This window comes from Rhamphochromis sp. 'chilingali' (assembly GCF_963969265.1).
Source record: "Rhamphochromis sp. 'chilingali' genome assembly, chromosome: 8".
NCBI lineage: Eukaryota > Metazoa > Chordata > Actinopteri > Cichliformes > Cichlidae > Rhamphochromis > Rhamphochromis sp. 'chilingali'.
In genome coordinates, this window is record NC_137935.1 from 12,851,200 (window position 1) to 12,870,076 (window position 18,877).

The following is an 18,877-nucleotide window of genomic DNA, read 5'->3' on the forward strand; positions in this document are numbered from 1 at the left end:
TGCAGTCATAAGGTCAATGAAGAGGGGGCGAGAGTGCTTTGTCCTTGCTGGAAGTTCGTTGCAGATCTTGATATTCTTTGGGGACCGAGGTTTTCAGGTGAAATATTAGCAGGTATTATGGATGATTGCAAACAATACAATTCAATTAATTATTTTTAGATAGCAACAAATCACAACAGCAGTTGGCTCAAAATGCTTTATACTGTAAAGTAAAGGCCCTACAATAATACAGATAAGTAGAACAAATTCCAACTCTATTTGTTTCTCATACTAGTTGACGTGAAGAATGTATTTTTCTAGCCACAGATAGCCTAAGATAATGGGAGTCTTTGGTGCATAAAATATATAAAACTCAAGGTACTTGTTTCCATTCTGTTTGTTCAGTAATGAAAACAAGGGTTGACCATTGAGTGCTCAGCTCAATCAACTCACCTGGACTTTTCTCAAAAAATCATGAGGTAGCAGATCCTGAAGCACAGGACAGAGCAAGCTGCAGAAGAGGATGGAAAGCTGTGTGTAGAAATTTGTCAGATCTTCTAATTCTTTTCTCTATTAAATTAACTAAACCAGTTATCAACTTCAATAGCTAGGGCCACAAAGACTTACAACTACATTGGCTCAACACAGGAAACCAACTTACTGTTCATTTAATCATTTAATAAGTGAAGGAAGACCCCTTGTATGGCTTTGGAATTCCACCCAGTCTCCTTAACAAAGTTTGGAATTCTGCTACGAATTCTGCAACGCTTTTATTGCTTTGCTTTCAATTCAGGAGACAATGGGCAGTGTCCTCCTCACAGAGGGGTGGTCACAAATTCTTTTAAACTCCTCAATAAACTTAGCAAATATATACGTCTCGAGATTTTTGAAGAAACAGTTCTATCCTTGTAGGCAAGATGTTTTCGAGGAGTCATCAGGAAAGGAATGGAATAGAGGGACTAAAGACTAGTGAGCACTGGAGCATAAAGTTCACTTTTCCTGTGAGTGGAAGACTGCATCGGAGAATGTCGGGGACATTACAGGAGTCTTTGGACTTGATGACCAGGCAGCTAGTTCTGTTACAGAAGCCTGAGGTAACCCTGTGTGAATTGACTGAATCGTGCTACACATCTGATCAAGGCATTGATAGGTAACTTGTTTCTGCTCTACAAAAGAGTGGAGGGCTTGATCATGTTGGCTGAGTAACAAGTCTTGATTAAATAATGCTGCATGGATAGCTGCTGGGTCCATAGGGTCCATTTGGCCAGATTCTTCTGTCATTACAAATACTGGAAACTCTTTTCAAAGGACTCAGAAACAGGACAGAGACCACAGGGCTCAGTTTTGAAAAGGTTTATTTTAATGAAATTCAGATCAATTGGGGAAGGGTCTGGAGGCAGGAGAATCTAAGGTGAATGTCTATTCACTAAACAAGAATCTCAGAGAGAAGAAAGATTTGTTATGGTGAGGGATATTGTGCTGTGATTTTGATGTGAGTTCTTACCTGATTCCTTTTCAAGGACAGTAGCAGGCTGGAGTTTTTCCAGAAAGTAAAGGAAGCAGTGAAGTCAGGTGAGTTTCAGGTAAGTGAAAACAAATTTTCTTTCTGCAGGAACAGATCAGCGTAGGATTGCAGGTGACTATTTCTTTTGGGTGAGAGCTTCAGCTGGCTTGGAAAATTTTTGAGAGGGAAAGACAGAAAAAATATTTAACTAGGAATTGAAACAAACATCAGAGATGACCAGATGAGTGAAGGCTCAAATTGGTCCTTACATACAGGGAGGTAATGAACTAATAGCAAATAGGTGCACTGGCTGAAGAGTGGAAAACCAGACTCCAGACAGACTCTAGAGGTGCAGGGCCCAAGGTGTGACCAGCCCAAACTCCCCCCTCGGAGCAGCAAAGGAGACGAGCTGGAGACGGGGAGAAAGAGCGAGAGAAAAAAAACATCCGTCTGGATCATAACAGACATTTGATATTCAGCAACATCCAAAAGGTCTATCACCTTAAAATGACCATATACAAAAAATATATGGAAAACATTTCTGAGACTGCAAGCGTGCTGAGATTCATTAACTCTAAAACAACATGTGTGATGGATGATTTCATATCCTTGTGGAAAGAGAAACAGAGTGCTTTTTGAAAAAACTGAATTACTGAGTGTAGTAGCTCCATTAGGGAAGAGTGTGTCAAAAGTCATGTAGTAAGCCACTTTAAAGAGGCCAGACATCCCATGTCTGCTTTATTTTTCGCCACTGAGAAGGTGTCTCTTGGTCTAGGAGGAAGTGATTTAAATTTCATCAGAAAAGAAAGAGGATGACCTCCTGGATCTTTCCTTTTTAAAAAGTCTTAACCTGAGATGAATAAGTGGGGGGACCTGATTTTTAAGCATATCCTCTAGCTGTTTTGATATGGTACTGTGTCAGATCCTTAATTACACTTGGTGATATGATTTTTAATGTTTTCGAATACTTGCATCTAAGTGGCTGTTCTACATGTCCCTGGGAATTAATTATATATAACACTGATGAAAGCCTTCACAAGTGAAACTCTTTCATCTTAAAGCTTTGTCTTCTGTTTCTGAAGAGCAGCAGGATTCTTTTAAGATTTTCAGCCATAAAGACCCACCCGAAGGACCGCTTCTGAGTGAACTGCACCTCACACTTATCCAGATGGCCTACGTCTATCTTTAAGATTTCTCACACACGAACACACTTAAGAGTCCTCAACATTTCTGCCAAAAGCAGCACTTGTTTAATTTAAAGTAGAGCAAGCCAAGGCTGACATGCAGTACAGTACGAAACATGAAAGCACGATTGTACTTGCTATGCAACCTGAATAATGTATAATGTTTATGTCATTTGTGACACAGATGCTATGAGAATGACTCGTTATTTACACGCTGATCAAACAGCAAATGCAGATGATGCCGGATGTTTGTGCTACATGTTCTATGTAACATACACTATACATAATTTTTTTACTGAAGCTGAAAAGAGGAGTATTTTAAAGCATCATTTCTTTCTTTTTGTGTGTGTGTGTGTGGGTCAGAGGATAAACATGCTTGAATAAAACAAAGGAGCACTGAGAGCTCCATATAGATGCAATTCTGAAAGAAAAATCTGAACCCTTGACCCCTACAGTAAAGGGATCTGTGAGGGAAGAGTCACTGCAGTAGAAGGTTGTTCTGGAGATCGCCTTTATGTCATAATGGATCATCTTGACGAGAGAACTCTTTTCTAGGATGACAGTTTCACCACCCACAGGGCACGAGGGCTCACTGAATGATTTGATTGGTGTGAAAATAATGTAAATCACATACTATGGCCTTCACAGCCACGATATCACAACCAGGTTGAACACCAATAGATTGTAGACGAATGTGTTGCAGCGCTCACCACTACCATCATTAAAGCACGGATTGTGAAAATATCTTGGCCAGACTATGTTGGCTTTGCCTTTAATTTGTCACCTGTTCGTGTCTATTATCTATGTAATTCTAGCAGGGTGACATCTGCTGAAACAGTCAGCCTCCTGCTGATGTCTGTTTTTTATTCCCTTTCTTTTTCCTTTTTTTATACCATGCTAACAAAGCACTGCTCTTGTTAGAGACCTTATAGTGGAAATCCCATCTACAGTGTTTCCGCTTTTGATGATGTGATGGAGGGTTTAAAGCACATTAAGAGGAACTTTTTGCACTGTGAGCGAGGGCACTAATGTACAGGGTGATTCAGTGGTATAAACAAGACTGCTCTAATCTGCACTGGATGTACTGCTCTGTAATGATGTTGCTGTTCCAGAGGATAGAGTTTTATTGTCTCTGTCAATGCACCAACTTTATTCCCAATTTCAGATACACATACACACGCGACATTTCTCTGACGTGCTAAACTGATGGCGCATCACACTTTAGATTGTCTGGGCTCAGCTAGTGAGTGTGAGTGTTTTACTGTCCATATGGAAAGTGATCTGCACAATTTGTTCAAACAAAGGGCAACTGTGTTGTGTTGGAAATGACATTTTCAGATGTGCACGTACAGAGACCATGTATGGTTGAATCTAAATTAAAGAACCTCAGTAAAATATTCCAAGTCATTAAGCACGCTGTCTAAGGGTATTAGTGGCTGGGTGGTACATTCGGGATCTAAGTGAAGACCCCCCACTCATGTTTACCATTTTAGGGAATGTCAAGTTTCCTGATTAGAGTGGATGGCTCACACTGACCTAATCTGCTATTATGCTTTCACAGACTAGTGTGCGGTAATTTCATCACTTTGGCAAGAGAGGAACGTTAAGATGGACAATATCTCAATAACACACTAATCAATCACTTTTAGAGTGCATTACTGCAAGAGGGAGCTTTGCCCCATGGAGTGCAGCCTGATATAAATAGCAGATTGTCTTCCTTCGTGGCTCTTTTTCAGTTTCCATCAGTATTTGCTGCTTGTGTCTTATGTACTCACCCACCTCGTTCAGACAGAGCTGAGAGAAATCATATCATAAAACCAAAATGCTCCAGCGCATACTAAAACACAATGATATTCTGAAAGACTGGCATCTGTTCAGAGGGCACAAAATTAGTTTAAAGATGTGTGAGAATCTGAATTCATATTGTTTCCCACCTTTCAAATATAACTGTTTTATTGATATTAACTGAGTTACACTTATATGCAGCACTGTGACAAATGTTTTGGGGGGTTTTTTGTTTTTTTTTCCATATTTGTCAGATTCTAGATATTTCAGATCAACAAATATACTTTAGTGTTACCAACTCTACGCTTGAGCCGAATTCACGGTACCATTAGTTACAGTAAGTCCTGCAGCTCCTGAAGCATCAAAGCAGCCATTCCCGGACCATCACACTACCACCACCATGTCTGACTGTGTATATGATGTTTTGTTTTTTATGAAATGCTGTGTTAATATTATGCTAGCTGTAACCAGAGTCAAACCTCCCAAGAAGTTCAGCTTCTGTCTCATCACTCTGTAGACTAGTTTCCCAAAAGTCTTGTGTAAGATGTTTTTAAGATTTTTGTTAGTAATTTTGGTAGGCCAGCCCCTCTTGAGAAGGTTCACTCCTGTTCTATGTTTTCTCCACTTGTGGATAATGCCCGTAGTACACTGGAGTTTTGCAACCCTTACCAGACTGGTAGAAGTCAATGATTCTAATTGATTGTTTCATAATGTGTTGCTTTTTGAGATATTTCAGCCTAATTCACTTTGGCAGACACTTTGTCTATTTAAGTGATTTCTTTGTTCCGCAGGTCTGAAAGAAATCAGGCCTATGAATGGCTAGAGAAACTGAACTCAGCTTTTCAACTAATGTGGTTAATTGCAGTTCATTCATGATTTGAAAAGGGAGAGCTGTTACTTTTTCACGTAGGGCCAGGTAGGTTTGGAAAGGTATTTTTTTCTCCTTAATACAGGAAATCATCGTTTAAAAACTGCACTTTATATTTACTCAGGTTATCTTAGTGTAATATTAAAATATCTGAAACATTTACATGAGAAATATAAAAAAAGAAAAAGAGAAAAAGAAATCGGGAAGGCAGCAAATACAACAACCCTGTAGGTATAGTGTCTTCCAAAGTGAGCTTGTGTTACATCTCACTCTTCCATATAAAACACCCTGGAGGTGTCCCACCCATTTTGAACTGCCCTTTAATTAAAACAGGCTGATGCTCTTGTTTTGAGTCAGATAATTGTGACACCTGTCATGTTGCAGTACCCAAACAAAGATGATAAAACGTGCAGCTGAAGCCAAGAAAAAGAATAAGTGTGGAGATTCACTGTTCTAATGCTCAAGACATTCCAGGTGTCTTTAGTACTCTGTGAGAATTAACCTTGTTATTTATTGTACTTTTCTTTCTCATACTTTTCTTTCTTGTCATTTCCACATTATTATAGTTGTACATTTGGGGCCTGTTATGTGAGATACTTTCATTGTATCTTAAATTTTCTTATGTGATGGGATAGTTTTATTTGGTTAATCAATTCAGCCTGCAGAAGACACTTAAATCTGCTTTAAAGGTGAATCTCCTCCTCTGAGGTCTTGAATGCCAGGTATTTAACAGCCAACATTTAATGTATAATGTGTCCAAGTCTGTGCAGCACATGTGATGCTCCTGCAGCTAAATCAATAGGATTTTACAGGAACTGCCAAGTCCATCTTACAGTAATTCCTTGTTTCATGATGTCATGCAGCCTCCATGCAAGCAGACAATGCTCTTGGGGGATGAACACAGACAAAAAAGAACACTGGAAAACATGATGGCTTTATGTCGAATGGGCTGTCTTTGGCTTTCTTTTGCAACTCTGAGAGGATTAACTATTGTTTTTTTACTGGTGGGAGGATGTTCATGTTATTTTTCTATAGGCTGGATATCCAATTTCTGCTGATCTGGGCTAAGAGGGGTGTTTGTCCCAACTGGAAAGCAAAGCAGTAGGTGCTGTCTGGGACATGTGTGTGGGCGGTCAGTGAATTCATGTTTTTACTTATTATCATGCCCGTTCAAGACTGAGAAGGATACAAATAAAAAAATAAAGGTATAGAGGGTTAGAAGTATTCTTTAGAGCCCAAATGCAAGACACTGAACACCTCCTACTGCCTATAAGGAGAGCGAGTGTGATTTTTTTTTAAGTGCAGCAATGATCCAACACCTCCTCAATCCCCTCCCTCAGGGCTCTCTCCTCCGGTCCACTGTTGCAGTATCTTGTTGTGCTGGACCATGAGATACCAGCCCATCCCGGAGTATCACAAACAGCCCACAGCACCCCCTCTCTATTTCAAGCCACCTTCATGTTGAAACATTTGCTTCTCCTCACCACCACAGAAAAAGAAAAGCCTCCAGTGTTTCGTGTATTTGCTTTAAATGGAGCTCAAATGACATCACATTGCTGCAGTGCTGCACTGTCCATGAAAGGTGTCAGTCGTTTCCTCTGATATCAAGAATTTGTCCACTGGCCACTTGGCTCTGCTCTGCTCCAGACATCATGGCGTGACCAAATGTATTCTTTTATAGCGGGCTCGTGTTACGCAGGTGGACGCCTGCATGAAGAGTAGAGGCGCATTTTCAAAGGTTGCCTGTTCTCTGGGACACAGCAAGATTTCCTGCCACATCCCGCCCGAAGAAATCGACCGCATTGCTTTGTAGAAAGAGCGGACGGACCAAGTCGTGTATGAAAACTAATTGCTCGCATGGGTACGCATAGTGTTAGAGGAGAAAGAGAGAGAGCGAGAAAAAACAGTATCAGTGCATGGGTGGGATTCCTTCATTGCGCTTCAGATAGGGGAAGTTATGGCAACAAACGTCTACAGTGAAGGTAAATACATGTCAGGAAATTAGGCACGATAAGTGCGCTGTAGTGCTGTAATTAACAGAAACCCGGTGTTGGTGGAGACTTTTCCGACCTTTGCTGTTTTTGATTGACTTGAAGCCCGAATTTGACGCCAACCTTCAACCGTGTGAGGCTTCTTTTTTTTCTTTTTTTTCAGGAGTGCAACCTATCGCTTCAAAAAGAGCCCCATGCTGCAGTTCTCCATCCCGACACCATCTGTACTGCAATTCATCACAGGCGTGAGATTTATTGGAAATTTAATCCATCGTTCCTCCGCGTTACAAACCCGTATGCGGGGGACCTGCTACGACCACGTACTCACGCTTTAACCCATTTGAAGACGGCTCGGACGCAACACTCGGACCCCCCTGAGCTTCTGGATTCAGAGATTTCAACCTAATTATATTCTGCCTGCCTTCGAGCCCTAATCGGATCGTACTGGGATTTTAGGTGGGGTTTTATCCCGATGCAGGTAACTGGGAAGGACTGTCTCTTGTTGATGACACTTAAGCAGCAGATTGTCGCTCATTGGGTCCCTTGGATTTTTGCAGCACAAGCCTGACCAGCGTAACAAGAAGGGTTTTACACCTGAATTTGGAATAAATGAACTCTCGTCGCCATCCGAGTTTCGTTGTGAATTTATCCGCTGAGACAAGTGTGTGGACAGCGAAATCATGTGCATTGGGATCAAGCCTTTGGCTTCTGCTATATTAGTCCCAGTTCCACTTCTGGTAAGTCTCTCAGACTTGGTGAGAAATGTAAATTAGACTTTTGCAGCTGTGACACATACGTGGGTGCAATGTGAAATGGTGTCCAGATCTCTGATGTGCGGCATGGATTGTGCAAACTAAATATAGAATAATAGGCCTCCGGTATCTATCTATCTATCTATCTATCTATCTATCTATCTATCTATCTATCTATCTATCTATCTATCTAATCATTTATGTATCTTGATGCATAATGTGCAAGTCTTTCTAGGCTATTCACAGTAGTCTGCTGGATAATATGGTATAAACCTGTCTGGCAGAGATGTCTTCATGTTACTTGAGATATCCAGTTCTCACGTGGTTGTTAGTGCTGTTATATCTGATAGACTGAGTCCGATGGGCTCACAACAGCTCTGTCATAGGGCTGACAGAGCTCCTAACTGCAATGAAGACGGTTAAACAGTGACACAAGAGTTGAATTCCCACAGACAGAAGCGCGTGTGGAAATGGCCCGGGTGTGTCTGCATCAGCACCACTCAGAGACCAAGAGTTTTCATAAATTAGCAGCAGCTGCTGGAATTCTCCCATCAGGGTAAATTGCACTGATTGCTCAGAGAGTGGACCGTCTTACACTGGAGCCACAGAGCCTGAACCATCAGGAAACTTATAACTGCATTGTTAACTTGCAAGTTTAAAAAACATTCGGCCAGATGATGAATTTGTATAATGAGTAGAGGCCTTTTCAGGATGTGTGCACTGTATATTATTCTACTCCTGACCTTTGTTTTGGCAAATCAGCTAATCAGGTTTAGAAATGATGAAGGGATACAGAAGCACTGATGCAGCATTCTAATGATCTCATGGGCACTGTGAGTGAATTCTGCCTATAATGGTTGCAGCTGGAATTTTCAGCCCCTCTCATCATTTTCCAGTTACTTTATAATCACTGACTTTTTAGACTCAATGGAGTGGCTATCCCAATTTTTGCTTCAGAGGTCAGCATTTGTCCCTGAAATATCTATTTATCACTCAGAGGACATCACTTACAGCTTGCAGGAAAATTGAGAACTCACGATGCCTGCATGGAGGTATAGAGGTTGTAAATCAGTTAGATTGAGGTGGGGTTAAATTGTCAATATCTTTCACTAAAGTCAAGTGAACATTCCTCGTATAGCCCCGCTTAATCCACACAATACCTTCTAAGACTTCCCCTGGGATACATGTAGACATTGGACAGCTGTGTGGCTACATTAGGGCAGGCAGTGAGTGTTACTGCAGCTTGCAGTGCTATTGGAAAACACTGACTGCCAGCTGTATCTATGGTATACACCCTCCTTTAGCATGTATGTTCCTACATGACAGAGCACCCACCTTTTTCACGGCTGTCAACTGCAGTAAAGTGAAAAAATAACAGTTGTCATAAAGGAATTATACCATAGTCTGACAGATGACTAAAGGCAATAAAATACTGTACTGTATTTGTCATGTAAGGCTTTTATTGTAAGAAGAGCACAAACAGCTGTCTTAAGGGCTTGACTCACTCTTATTGTTTAGTTTGAAGTAAAGATTTAACCCTGTGTTTTTTGGCAAAAAGCAAATTGAAATGATGTTTGGTTAAAACTGTGCATCATACAAGTTTTGACATAAGAGACTTGAGAAGTCTCCTTTATCAGAGGTTAATGAGGTTTCTTCTTTGGAGGGTTGATACCCTTGAGCTTCATAGGATTTGTGATTTGAATTAGCAGTGCATGAAGCAGGGTTCTTATGTATTTAAATGCCTTTTTTACTAGCTGTGTGCGTTGCAGTAAGTGGTGATGATCATGTCTTGTCAGTTTACTTGTCAGCGTGTTGCAGGATGTTACAGCAGAAGCTCAGAGCATTTGCTGTCATGTGTTTGCCTAATGAAATCAGACAGGATGGTCATTATCATTATCATGCATTATTGCCAACACTTCCATGTTCAGCAATGCTAATGCAGGCAGTAAACTGCTGCAGAACAAATTAATATCTCAGCAGGTAATGCCATAAAAAGAAAGTTACAGTGACATGTGTGCTGAGTTTTTTGTTTTTTTTTTATTACTATTTTGCTTTCTAGGTTGCTATATGCAGGCTGAGAGGTTAGATTAATGAGGTCTCTCTGCCTTGCCATTCTGTTGCATTGTGTTACAGCAGCTGCTCATGGTGCTGGTGTCATGTGTTAGCATTATGAAATCAGGACCAGTGGTGGGTTATCAGCCACTGCAGGAATGAGAGCAAACACAAGCTATTGATCTGTATTCAGGACTATAAAAGACTGTATAGGGCAGACATGTATTTGTTCTCTATACAAGGTATATTAAAATAGCCCTTTACAGTGAGTCATGTTCTCAGCTTGACATTTTCAAAATGCACACATTTGCTGAAAAGATTACTTTTTCCAAGATACTCTAAGCTATCAATCGAAGAGTTAAAATAGTGGCGCAAGTAGTGACTTTTGGCATGATTTTAGTCATTTCTTTCCACAGTTATGTACCGTATCATGGAGACATATGATATTGTGGGCTGATTCCAGCATTGACTAACACGTTTTTCGACAAAAAAAATAGCAGTATCGTTACATTTTATTTAAGGAAACAAAGAGCAAGAAAAGTTTTTGGGGATAATATTGTGTATATCTCGAGAGAAATAAATGGTGTCAGAGAGTTAGAGAAAACTCCTCTACCCTCTTGATCATTTTTCTTAAAGTTTGGATTTTGCATGCAGAAAAGAACCAGTAAAGAAAAGTACCAATTAAGTTGTTATTGGTCAAAAGAATGAGATAGATGTTTCTCCCAAGGCAAGTCAAGTTATTTAGCACTCGAGATGCATGAAAAAGGTTCGAGAAATGGCATAATTACAACTAGCCACAAAGATCAAAGGAGTAGCCACCAAAGCACTGAAGCAATTAAACTAGAGCTGCTCTTGGATTTTATATTTGAGCGAGTAACAAAGTGACAAAAAAAGCAGTGGGGCTCTCAAAGGAGGAAACGCAGGTAAATAACATACAGGCCTTGAGATGCATAAAACACTTTTGAACTTTGCGGCATGATGGATTTCAACAGGGAGAAAATACAAGAGCAAAAAAACATATTAAACTTAATGCCCACTGCAGTAAGTTGTTAAACAGCTTTTGGTGCTTATTTTAGATGTATAATTTATTCCATAGACATTACTTCTTTTTTGCTCATCAGCACACGGTGTATTATGCTGCAGTGTGTTGAGGACACAAAACAGGTTTTTGTGCAGAAAGCTGATGTTCCTTCACTACAAGAAGGTCCTAACTCCTGGGTTTGTCTGCATGCAACAAGCAAGATTTAAACACTACCTGTTTGAAGGTGAATGTGACTTTAGTAGCTTAGACGTTTGACCTGTCCAAAATGTACTCTGTGAATCTGCTGTTGCATGCTGGGATGTGTCCCCTGTGATTGTGAAAAGGACAAGCAGCACATATAGTCTCTTATTTGCTAAGTTAGTTTTTTTTTTTTTTTACTTTAGTTGTGTGACTAAAAATACATCACAATCAAAAGTTAGTAGATTGAATTTGAAAAAAAAAAGTCCTTTAAAAGCAGAGCAGGTGAAAACTGGCTAAAGCATTTCAAAAGCTCAATTTAAAGGTGCCAAAGTCAGAGTAGCAAGACTTTGTAGCTTTTGCACTTGGTCATTTTTGGATATCTCTTAAGAGCATTTGTTTTCTGACTTGGTAACCTTTGGAAGTCATGATTGCGGCAATTCTCGTTTTACCCTGAAGGCTTTTAGCCTCTCGCATCTGCGTAGTAAGTCTCAATAAGAAGAGCTGTCATTTATTGTCAAGGAGTGTGAATCTGTGTCTGCAGTGCACTTGTTAACATTGCCGATGTTTTTTTCTGACAAATAACTGATGAAAAGGGTAGGTACAAGAGGCTCTGGTTGTTAAAGACTGACCTGCTTTGTGCTCTGTAACATGCAAAATGTAGTAACAAGGTGCAAGGGAGAAGATACTGTGGGTTGTGATATAGAGGGAAGCAGTGGATAGTCATTTTGAGGGTGGCTAACTGTCTAGCAGAGGCATACAGATTCATAAAAGAATTCATAAGGTGGTGAGAGAGCCAATTCCTTCAGGAATATTGTGGATGAATATGGTCAAGCTGATCCCAGTGGTATGCAGCAGTTATAATCCAAGCATAGCATATTCCACCTGTCTGGAGCAGCCAAATCCTTCAATTGGAAAAATGCTTATAACCTACTATGGAGCTGTTTACCTGAAGGTGACATTGATTTAGATAATGCTTTCAGCAGCTGCATCTGGTCCTATTGATCAATATCTTCTACTAGAACAGCATTTCACTTTGGCTCTCTTGAGCAAGCCAATTAAGGGAGCTACATGCTCTCATACAGAATTTGAAATGTGCACAAACACTATCATCCCCACAGTGCCATTAAATAATGCATAAGGACAATATATTATTGTGCTGTGCCTACTAACACAGGTCTTGCTGGTCCTGTTAAGACTTTCTCCTCTGAACTCAGAAACACTGGCCAAAATTTAGTGCCTTTAATGCACTATTCAATCTTGACCGATGATGCATTAGGAAAAAGACGAATTACTCCTCCCGAATATGCCACTGTGATGAGAGATCATTCGCTGCTTACTTATTGATTTGTTTGTCAGAAAGTCGTATGGTGTGCTCTTCATCAGCCTGCACCAGCCTCACTGGAGATGTGTGGCTGTGCTGCCTATTAAAGGCTGGAACACTACAAAAGCATTAACTGTTCTGGTGAAGTGATCGGTTAAGAGCCAGTGCAACAAAACAAGGATTCTGTGAAAAATATCTTGTCACTGACCATATTTTCTTCTAGTTGTCTTTTCCAAGTTTCTTTGCATGCTGTTCCAGGACAGATGTGGGTGGTGAATAAGGTTCTCTTCATGCGCTTTGATAATGTGCAAAATAAGAAATAGCATAAATCTAGTTTCTTTCATTTCCCCCCCTTTTTAATACTTAAAGTGCTTTCTGAGTTTTGAGAGATTTACGGTCACACATCTTGATTTCATGCTTTAATAGCTGACAAACAACAGCAGAAAAATCCAGCTCACCTTGACTAAATCTCTTCTTAGTCTTGTTGTCTGCAAGCAGAAATTCACAGGACTATTGCCGCATCTAACTAGGAGAGATCATCAAACAAAAGCACTGCTTAAACGAGATGGAAACTATATTAGCTCAAAGAAACAGCAGCAGAACATCACGAATTTGGCCTGACTCCATGAAATAAGTTTTACTTTGCTGCACTCTTTGGTGAATGTGTTATTTGATATTTATTTAATATGCACACGATCCACAAACTGATAATTTACCGCCTTGGGCTTTTTGTGTGAAACAAAAAATCAACGTAGCAGGTTTTTTTTTCAAGGTGTGGTGCACTATATTTGTGTAAAACTGCAGCTTATTGCTGTTTAAATCTTTGAGATCCTTGAAAGCTTTATAACGCTGAAATACAGAGAGCATTCCCAGCAGAATAGATTGAATGTACAGCAAGGCAGAATTGCTGCCCAAATAATTATTGATCATTGGTTTCTGAGAGTTTCCTTATGTTGTTTGTAGGTTAAATATTTACAATACCTGCTTTTATGTCTGACTTTTTTTATTTATTTATGTGCCTTTAAAAACGAACTGTCAAGAATGTGCGAAAGAAAGACTTATCATAGTCTGCTTTCTAAAGTTTCTGCGCAGTGTGGTCGATTTATTTGGCCCTGCTTTTCTTCAAGTAAGCAGTATAACACTTTGATCATCACATTGTTGCACATACATGAGCAGAAGGACAGTTAAATAGTGTCTTGCTGACACCGAGTGTAATCTCTAGCCGAGGACATCTATTCCTCAAACCAACATTATGGGGTCTTTCCATCCTTTCCAAATTATTCACTGAAGTTCACCTGTTAATTACAAGACGATTTGCTGCTGTACTGATTCCAACAGAGAGTTATTTTCAGCAACTTAATTTTGGTAATCCTCATGTGCTCCTTTCTTGTGACTGATTTTTCTATCTCTGGAAGATACCCAGCTTTTCCCATGAAACCAAATGACTGTTTAGTGGGCCATTTAAAGCCTGCAGAGCATTAAATCTTCACGTGTCACATGCATTCATGTGTTGCATGTACTAGATGATTGATCCTGCTGTGTGTAGCACAGAATAGCATATTGTAATTTACATGGTATAGCGCTAGGGTTTTTTTGTTGTTGGGTGAATCAGCACCAATTCTGTCTTTCTGTGGTTACAGCTATCTGCTATTTGTCAGGAGCAGATGTTAGGCATGCCTTACAAGGTAAAACTAAAGCAGTACTCAAGCAAGTTATATATGTAGGCTAAAGAATAAAAACATAAACTTGTGACTGAGAATTGACGCATATACAACATACAATACAATATACATAAAACGCACATTGTCCATTATTTTATGCAAAAAAAATATCAGTTGACCCTAACTCTGTTTAATAATAGAAGATGACATGTTTTGTTCTCTTTGTATCAAACTGTGACTTTAAATCCCACTAGTGCCACAATTGAACATTTTACAAACAGTGTGCAAAACAGTTTTTTTCTGAAAAGCCTTTTTTCCCCGGTTGTTTTCGAAGATATTTCTGAAGCGGTTCCACCATCATTGTGTGGATGCTTTAAGCATCCACACTATTGAGTTCCTCTTGGGACTTCCGTACACTTTTTGGCACTTAACTACTTCCGCAATTTTCAGCCGATTTTCACCGTTCAAATTTTAAACTATTCTGCTATTTCTGCTAATGTGTGCTATGTCTTTTGGTATTTTTCACTATTATACTTTTTAAAATATTAAGCTTAATTTGTCCCATTGAAATGAATGGGAAACTTCTGCAATTCTGCTAAAATTTGCTTGTTTCTGAAACTTAACTACTTCCTCATATTTTCACGTAGAACAACCATTCAAACTTTAAAATGTTCTCAAATTATTGGGCTATTCAGGTATAAATCAGCTTTTTCAAATCTTTTACCGTTTTACTTTTATGCCTCTTAAAGTTTTCAGTTGCACAATTGTGATTTTTCACAAAATACATGCGTTGTTATGGTTGCTATGCACTTGGCTTCCAGTGTGCCACTGAAGGTTTTGCAGTCTTCTCTTCATGTCCGAACAACTTCCTGCTACTTGCTCAATTTTCACTCAACTTTCACAAATTATACATCAAAACGTAGGTATTTTTGCTGGCTTTCCGAAAATGTCACTATCATTGTTGTGAGATTTATAGAATTTTGGCAAATCTCCTCAGACCAACACAAAGTCGCAAAGCTCTCCATAGAAAGTCAATGGAGAGCTTGTTCAAAATCACCGCTTGATTTCTGTAATGAGAGGCATATTCGAATCGTCATATCTCCTTAACGAAGCAAAGTTAAGACATAAGGCTTGTCCCGGTATATCTTCAGACACTCCTGACGCTCACAATTCAAGAATTATTTTCTCACCTATTACTGTTCTGAGATGAGTTAGACTTGTTTGAGGGTAGGAAATTCGTCCTTCGCTCAGATTTCTTCAGATTTCAAACTCTGGAAATGAACCACTTTTTTCTCTCGTCATATCTTTTTAATGGATTTCCACAGAGACCTGAAAATTTCCATGATTGTTCACCAAAGCCTGCTGTCTCTTACGGTGAAAGAATGATATTGATACTCCAAATAGATTTAGAGTTAGAAAGCGTTGTTTGAGGGCAAGTCAAGGCAGTTTTTGCTTTGCTCTACTCAGTTATGGTGCATTAGAAGTCAATTATCTTTAATATTTCATATTTTAATGATAAATTGTCAACACTTTAAGATTCCCCCATCTCTTCTGAACAAAACGGTGTAAGAATGACCGTTCTAGCCCCTACGGTTAGGAAATTATGGTCATTTGTTTGAGGGGAGTCGTCATTATGGGAAATAGACTGCAAAAATCCTGTGTCTCTCTGTGCTGCATGCACCTGTTTTGGCGGGAAAAAGTGCACAGGCTCTCTGATTGGTGGATTCAAATTCAGCAGCTCCAAGGCTGCTTGACTGAGCTAGAAACTTACTTGTGTGTGTGTGTGTGTGTGTGTGTGTGTGTGTGTGTGTGTGTGTGTGTGTGTGTGTGTGTGTGTGTGTGTGTGTGTGTGTGTGTGTGTGAGAGAGAGAGAGAGAGAGAGAGGGGAAGCCTTTTTATGGGATGATCTCATTGTAAGATTCAAATTCAATATATTTAGACTGGTTGACTGAATTGGATCTTGTGTGTGTCTCTCTCTGTGCATGTGTGTTTCCATATGTGTCCATATTTGTGATTGTGTGGCTGTTATATTTTTTTTTGCCAATTTTTTTCATTTAACAAGTATATTTGAGGGACCCTTAGCATGTTCAGCATTTTTTCAGCTGTCCATTTTGCTTTTCCAATTTTTCTGTTTAAGTTATTACTATTGTGCTAAATCATACTATTTCTGCTATTTTATAAGATTTGTGCTAAATATAGTATTTCTGTCAAATTATAGTATTTGTGCTAAAACATAGTATTGATTTAAAATTACAATATTCATAGTTCATCACAGTGTCTCTGGTAAATCACAGTATTTCTGCTCTGTTGTACTATTTTTCTAAATCATAGTGTTTCTGTAATGCTTAAGTATTTTTGGCTAAATATATTCTTTCTGTTATCTTATACTATTTCTCCTAAATTCTTGTATTTTTGAGAAGTTATCATGTTTCTGGTAAGTTACAATATTTCTGCTAAGTTCTGCTATGCTATTGTATTTCTGCCAAGTATTATGTTTCCTCTAAGATATTGCAGTTCTGCTAAGTTATTCCATTTTAGCAAAGTTCCTTTGCTTCTGCAAAGTTTTTACAATTTCTGCAACTTTTCAGCTTTTTCAGCTAGTTTTTGCATACAGCTTCAGCTTTAAAGCATCCACACTGCATTTTCGCAGGAAATGCAAATCTTTCTAGTTCACAATTAATTTTTGTTTTATGCAGCTGAGAACAGATCCTCTACCTCCTTTTTCTTTGATCATTTCATTTTCAGAAAAGGGCTCAACACTGCACTCAAAAATCAAACATTTTCTAGTAGGCATTCAGATTCTTGTGAGTTTACCTCATTCTGTCACATTCCTGAGTATAATTTGGGAGTTCTTTGACCATTTATTGGTCCTAGTATTTTACTTTGAATTTAAACCATATGATGATTGTATAAAGCTTTAGTAATTCCTCCAAATGCCCCAAAATGTTTATAAATGTTTGTGCCTGTTGTCTAGATACTCTTCCATTTATCCTTGGCGTCTCTGCCACTCTAGTGTATTAACCTGCTTTTGTTTATTTGTACATATTGGCATGACTAACTTTGGATAGTGATTCTTGAGACTATAAACACAACAGTAGTAAGTTTTACTCATCCCATAGTAATCTTTTGGAAAACCAAAACTTGCATCTGTGGAAAAGTTAAAAATAAAAATAAAAATAACAAAGAGTATTTCTGTCAAAACCTTTTCAAGGACATTTCTATCCTTTAGTAGGGCACTAAGAGTACCTCAAAGAATTTTATTTCTTTTGGAACAAAGCCTCATCTTAAGTGGCTCAAGTGTACGCTTCCTTTGCATAGTTACCGCTAAACAAAGTGCAGCTCAGCCAAATATAGTATAGAACAGCCTATAACAGCACAATCTTTGTGTTTAAGGTTTGTGGAAGGACAACTTATTATAGGTGTCAGGGGTTAAAGTGGAATTTATGCCAGGATGCTCTTTGGCGTAAGACCAAAAAGCAGCAGTGACAGGCAAAATATTTGCACATAAAAAGGCCTCCCGTTGAACCAAAGAGTATCTATGCTTTAAAGAATAATCCTCTGAATGTGACTGTAAGAATAGTGGAGTCCAGTCATTAAAAAAACACAAACATCTAAAGGAAATTCATTTAAATTCAGTCTTATTTTAAATACACTCAGACATTAATGATGTTATTTATTGGAAATGATCAAACTGACTAATTTTAATTGCTTTCACATTCTGCAATTTTGACCTGAATTGGAGACTGACATGAAGCTCAACCTAATATATTGCTAGCTTATTTCAAATAGGCCAACGACGTGTTTGAAAAATAGTAAAAATCAACATTTATGTTGTTCCGGAAGAATATGTGACCTTTTGATATTGAGTTATGAAACAAAAAGAGGTATATGTCCCTGCCCTATTTCTCTCGCTGCCTTGTCGTCCATTTATCAATATGTTATTTGGAGGAATAAGATCTGAAAGATTCGATCACCCTGTCCTACTGGCAATAACCAATACCACTGTCATTGGGGCCAAATAGGGGAAGGATAAATGTGCACCCCATTAAGGTAGTGTTGACTGCCCTCCATAATGCATGCTGTATGGACCAAATACAAAAAAACCCACAACAACAGTGCTGTCTCACTAATGCCAGTAAGAGAGAAACCCACACATACACTGAGGAATATTTTCCTACTTTCATGTAGAGAAAGAAGGTAGGCCATATCAGCAGGAGAACCTTGTTCACATGCAATGACTTATTTAGCTGTAATTAAATCGTAATTAGTGGCCATATGTGGAGGGATATCAGCTGAAAAGCTAACAAGTCATAACAGTTGCTGTGTTGTTGTTTTTTAAAACTTGTTTTCCTCTGGCCTGTAGTTGTAGGAACTTCTCCCTTTGTTTTTAAATGTGTGTAAAATGGCTCACCTGCTTCTCCCCATTCCTCACTGTTCACACACAGAGTGCAGTCTTTCACTGACAAAGACAGACGCCCATTGAAAAAAAAAAAGGGGTTAGGAGAGGAGATAAAGTAGTGCACGTGCACATTCATTTCAAAGGTTGCAGTGTTGCACG

General features: G+C 39.0%; 1 protein-coding gene across 1 annotated transcript in view; it reads left to right on the plus strand.

Annotated features, from left to right (window-relative positions):
• Nucleotides 1-6,851: 6,851 nt before the first annotated feature.
• Nucleotides 6,852-18,877, plus strand: part of lrfn1 (leucine rich repeat and fibronectin type III domain containing 1) — a 160,242-nt gene continuing 148,216 nt past the window's right edge. Inside the window, exon 1 of the mRNA XM_080888646.1 lies at nucleotides 6,852-8,048. The gene's annotated coding sequence lies outside the window, so the exon portion shown is untranslated. The remainder of the gene's footprint in view (nucleotides 8,049-18,877) is intronic.